This window comes from Macrotis lagotis, chromosome 3, assembly GCF_037893015.1.
Source record: "Macrotis lagotis isolate mMagLag1 chromosome 3, bilby.v1.9.chrom.fasta, whole genome shotgun sequence".
NCBI lineage: Eukaryota > Metazoa > Chordata > Mammalia > Peramelemorphia > Peramelidae > Macrotis > Macrotis lagotis.
This window is the reverse complement of record NC_133660.1, coordinates 124,119,745-124,125,800: the sequence shown is the minus strand read 5'-3', so window position 1 is coordinate 124,125,800 and position 6,056 is coordinate 124,119,745. Positions and strand designations below refer to the sequence as shown.

Below are 6,056 nucleotides of genomic sequence, written 5' to 3'. Positions count from 1 at the left end.
AGAAGAGTAGGACTTTGACACTCTCTCTACATGGAAGCTTATTGTAATTATTGTCTCTTTACTCAAATGCAGCCAGAGAAGGAAGAGACTGAGTTGCCTCTGTGGGAGTTTTTTGTAGTTCTGGCTTAGTAGTGAATCAAAAAGATATATATTGAATGGACTGGAAACACCGATAGAATAACTATTCATGCATAGAAATCCACATGAGGTTTGCATAATGAATCTTTACTCATTAGGTTAGCATAGGTTAGCATGCCATATGCATTCAAAAAGGCTGACCTCTCATTGGCTAGTCCCTTGTTACATTTAAAAATTATAAACTAAACTTTAAAAATGAAAAATGGAATAGCAGACTTACAGATAGAAGAGTCCTTAGAATCTCTAATTCAACACTTATTTTAGAGCTGAGAAATTGAAAGGCATAAAACTTCTTCATGATTACACAAGGAATAAGTATCCAAGAGGGGATTTAAACTTTGTTCCTCTGACATCATATTTCCACTACTCTACACTGACTAGAGCAGCTAAGTGCTGCAGTAGATAGAGTGCCGAACCTGGGGTCAGGAAAATCTGAGTTCAAATACAACCTTAGATACTCACTAACTGTGTGACCCTTGGCAAATCATTAATCCTGTTGGTCTCTGTTTTCTCATCTGTAAAATAAGCTGGAGAAGAAAATGGAAAACCTCTCCATTATCTTTACCAAGAAAACCCCAAATGGGGTCCCAAAGATTTGAACATGACTGAAGAAAATGGCTGAACAACAACACAATGATTCCCTGATTGCTTATGTATAGTGAATATTTAGTATATATTTTAGAATAGACTTTCAGAGAGCTATGAAAACATTGATTTTTTTAAACATTAGGGCTCAAATGGGCATCCCCACCTTCTGCTATATGCACACTTAGAGTGACCTTGGTGATGGCCCTTCTGCTTAACCTCAATTTTCTCATCTGTAAAAAGGGGATAATGATGCCTGCATTGTTGACCTACCAGAGCTGTTAATGGGTGAGAATTCTTGAAAGCCTAAAGTGCTATAGAAATGTGAGTTGTTATTGTAAAGATAAAATGATTTCATTCATTTAAATTGTGTGAAGTGCAGTTGAATCAAATTTCCATTAATATCATCAGCTTTGTTAAATCACTTGTATCAATTTCTAAAAGCACTGCTGACACTCATGATAAAGATTCATGGTTTCACAAATAATGCTCTCTTTTTCCTCTTCTGTGTATCAAGGAGAGCTATAGATGAAGTGCCAGGCCTGGAGACAGGAAGACCTGACTTCAAATCTGATCTCAGATACTTCCTAGCTCTGTTTGTCTCAGTTTTCTCATCTGTAAAATGAACTAGAGAAGGAAGTGGCAAGCCACTCCATTATCTTTGCCAAAGAAATCCCAAATGGTGTTACAAAGAGTTGGACCCCCACTGAAACAACTACAACAAACTCAACAAAATATTAACAGGGCATTGGTTAATAAGAGATCAATTCTGAGAGCACATACCTTTGGTGGATTTGTTTCTGGGAGCTCATGGTGATGTGAAATGAAGGAGACTAGATATACCCTTGAATGCATGACTAATCATTTGCTAATGAAACAAACTTTTGCTTGGCAGCTAAATTGGAGCTAGGAGTACAGGCAAAAGATTCCTAACAAGTCAACACAACCCCTTTCCTTCCCTGGGATCCAGAAAAGAAGATAAACTGCTGTAAAACTCCAGATGGGGAAGGTTCCTCAGGTCCTCTCTTACCTGGAGCCAGCAGTAAGCCATAGGCATATTACCTTGAAGTTTTTTACTGTTTCTGCAGTGTCTATTCTTTCCTGCCTTAGGTAAAAGAGATGATATGGATTTAGCTGTGACCCTGTCAAATGTGAAAGGTTAGAAGAGTCACAAGAGATTATGGAGGTGAAATCCATGCTAGTTTATAAGACAGAAGAATTCATCAGCCCAGAGGACCCAACCAAGCATATACTGGCTCTGAAGCCAAAATGATGGGATTTACAAGTAAGACATTGACTATGTACAATGACCATGGCACATGTGAAAGTGAACTTGGTGGAGGCAAATGCTTTGGGGCAAATACTTCAAGATTGAGCCCATTCTTCTTAGGGAGTGATGGTGATGTTTATCCTTCATTCTCAAAGAAGACCATGATATCAGGGAAGTGATGCCATGACATGCACATGAATTGAATTTGAGTGAGGGGGGCTGTGCTAAGTCACCAGTCTTACTTTCTCTTCTGGAACCATCTGGAATCAGGACTACTGGAGATGACCCAGGATAAGAGGCAACCAGGGTTAAGTGACTAGTCCAAGGTCACACAACTAGTAAATGTCAAGGGTCTGAGGCCAGATTTGAAATTAGGTGTTCCAGACTCCAGGACTAGTACTCTAACCACCTACTCAGGGACTAAAGTGGTATAGGGGAGAATGTGTCCTCAGGTAAAAAGTCAGGTAGATCTATGAATACTATTCATGCTATATTTTTTCAATAAATATTCTTTTGCAAAAGTTAAATGGTTAAGGAGGGATGGGAATTCAGGGAAGCTTGGAGGAATTTGCATGAACTGATGCTGAATGAGATGAGCAGAACCAGAAAAACACTGTACACTCTAACAGCAACATGGAGTGATGATCAACCTTGATGGACTCATCAGTGCAACAATCAGGGACAATTTGGGGCTGTCTGCAATGGAGAATACCATCTATATCCAGAGAAAGAACTGTGGAGTTTGAACAAAGACCAAGGACTATTAACTTTAATTAAAAAAAAAAACTGATATCTTATTGTCTGATCTTGCTATCTCTTATACTTTATGTTTCTTCCTTAAGGATAGGATTTCTCTTTCATCACACTCAATTTGGATCAATGTATACCATGGAAACAATGTAAAGACCAACAAATTGCCTTCTGTGGGGGGAGGGAAGTAAGATTAGGAGAAAAATTGTAAAACTCAAAATAAATAAAATCTTTAAAAAAAGTTAAATGGTTAAATGATTTTAGGGCACTAATTCTTGGTAACTGATGTTGAGGAGAGTATATTGAAAGAAGAATTTAAACCAATTAAGCATTAAAGAAAACTCCCCACATTACCCCTCAAAAGTATAGAACTCAGAGGGGAAAATGTAGGAAGACTTGCTTTTAGGAGCACTTTGTGAAAGAAGTATTTTGTTGCTGTTGCACTGTTGAGTCATTTTAGTCACATCTAACTCTTTATGACCCTATTTGTGTTGTGTTGTTCTTTTTTTTGGTACTGGAGAATTGCCATTTCCTTTTTCAGCTCATTTTATAGATGAGGAAACTGAGGCAAACAGGGTTCAGTAATTTGCCCAGGATTATACTTGGTGAATGTCTGAAGCTGGATTTGAAGTTGAAGTTTCTTGCCTCTAGGTCTAGCCACTCTATCCACAAGAATGGGATAAAAGTCCCCAAAGCTTATAAGACCTGGTATATAGAAGTTCTTTCCTTCCGCCCTCCCTTCCTCCCTTCCTCCCTCCCTTCCTCCTTCCATTCCTTCCTTCCTTCCTTCCTTCCTTCCTTCCTTCCTTCCTTCCTTCCTTCCTTCCTTCCTTCCTTCCTTCCTTTTTTCTTCTCTTCCTTCCATCATTCCTTTTGAAGGGATTGCTTAAATTAAAAATAAAAACATAAAATTTAATTTTAAAAAATGAAAATATTGCTGATCATCTTATGAAGTAATCCTATCAGGTAACACTTATGGAGACTTTGGGACTTATAAAATGCTTTATAGACAAAATTTAACAAAATTAACAAAAAAATCCAAGTGAGAGACTAGAGCAAACATGATTATCCAATCTTTACAAATAAGGAAATTGAGCTTGAGAGAAAGTATTTGCCCAAGATTCTAGGACAGGCCTCAAACTCTGACTCCAAGTATCATATTTTGACTTAGAGTTTATGAATATGGTTGTAAGAGCATGGGGACTTGTATTCTTGGGGGTCTGAATTCAGTTCTTGTTAGTAATGCTATCTGAATGATCCTGGGTAAGTCACTTTTCCCCTCTAAGCTTTGGTTTCTTCATCTGTAAAATGAGAATAATTAAGCTTATCTACCTAAAAAGAGAGCACTTTATCAACCTTATAGTACTATATACAATGAATATGAGTTATGGTCATACAAGTCTGCCTCAGAGGATATAATATATGCTATTCTGAAAAAATCTATTAGTGAATATGTTGCTCTCCTTTCTATGTACACCAACAAGTATGGTTTTTGAAAATATATGCTGCATTTGTTCCTATAAGAACATCATTGTAAGTGAAGTGGCACATGTATGTTTCTATTACATGTAACTGAACCTTAAAAAAAATCAGACTTCTTTTGACCACAGTAAGGGAAAAAATATATGCAGTACATCATTAGTGGGGAATTTTCAAGTTTTACCTCTTAATTTGTATTAAAATTTTTGTGTTGGAAGTTTCTGCCTAAGGATATCCCTTGAATTCCCTCCTCAGGACCCCACCCCATCCAAAAGGTATTTAATGCATGAAATTGTTTGTGTTTTAAAATTCACCCTCTCCCTACAGTGATGTCAGACATATGGTAATGGTTGCTTAATGTGCCAATAATGGAGGGTGTTTGTTTGTATTTAGTATAAACAAATGACAACTGTTATGAACATGTGTAGAAAATTCTCCTTGGATGAAATCAATTGTGCTTTGTATGTTTAAGGGTCACTTTTACTAAATGAGTTTCTTATGTCCAAAAAAAAAAAAAAAACCCAAACCCAAGCAAGAAGGAAGGAGAAACTTCATGAGTAAAACAGTTGCATTTAAATTCAAATATTAATAACTGTGAGAGTAGAATTCTAAATGGTTAACTCTCTTAAAATGGTACCATTAAGAAATGAATCACTTTATACAAACTTTTATTTGACCTTTTCATGAAAGCAAGTTCAGACTCTTAGATTTCACCTTCATTTTGACTCCAACCATCATCAACTCCAACACCACCAGAATAGGGAGTGTTAAAAGCTCAGAAAAGTTGGGAGGGGGTGAGGGCAGGATTGATGTTGAGAGAATGTGTTCAAGAGATGCTCAGCCAAGGTTAACTCTGTGTTCAGAGTTCACAATGTTAATGGCAATAATGTTTTGATTGATCTTCCTTTCTGTAAATTGTTTGCTAGAAAAATAATTTAACCTTTTTTTTGATGCTTGATAGTCATCCACTTGAGTTGAATATGGGTTAATTTATTTGTATCAAAAAGAGAGGTCTGACAAAGAGTACAAGATGTTTACATTTGGGGGGGCAATATTGTCCTTTATCATCCATTTGTATGAATTAAGTTATTGTTATAAATCTGTAACCTGTATTTTTGAGTCATGAACAATTTATGGTTTTGAAGTTTGTAATTATGACTTTGCAACTGAAATTTAGTTTAGTGATTGTGTCTGACTTTAAAAATGTCTCTGGGTAATAAGAGTTAAGTATTTCCAGTGACACTGTGTTTGAGACTTTTTCTGACATTTGGTGATAGTTCCTGGCTTGTCCCATATATCGCAAATTAGCCCTACTTTGAAGAAATTCCCAAGAACTTTTGTTAACAATCTTTTGCTAATGAAATTAGGACCCTTACACATACACCTAGTCTTAAAAAAGAGAAGAAAATAGAGTTGGAGAACTGCTGAAGAAGGATAGGTAGAGTAGAGTTTAAACACAGAGAGTGGACTCAGGTCCCCAAGTAAGGTTGAACCTAATCCACACTTCTGCATCCCAGCCTCTTGGTCTCAGATTTAGCATTGGCAGAGTTACAAAGGGACACCAAGAGGAGGAACCATCATCCAGGACAGGAGTTCTAAGTCAAATTTCTAGATTGAGAGGAAGACTTCCCAGACCAAAGAAAGTCTCAAGTTAGAGAAACATCCTGCGGCAGAAAAAAACTTGCATCATGTTCTTCACTGATTCCACAAGTCAAGTAAACTATTACCAACTGATGAACAACGAGACCCCAAGTTCTTTCCATATTCAAGAAAACCTCAACCAGTCTTGCTCAAGTCTGGAAGTTCATCTATATCCCTGAGAAGCTGGAGGATC

At 37.0% G+C, this 6,056-nt stretch overlaps 1 protein-coding gene across 10 annotated transcripts in view; it reads right to left on the bottom strand.

Annotated features, from left to right (window-relative positions):
- ANAPC10 (anaphase promoting complex subunit 10) overlaps positions 1-6,056 on the bottom strand; it is a 694,704-nt gene that overhangs the window by 338,866 nt on the left and 349,782 nt on the right. The gene's annotated exons all lie outside the window — the stretch shown is intronic.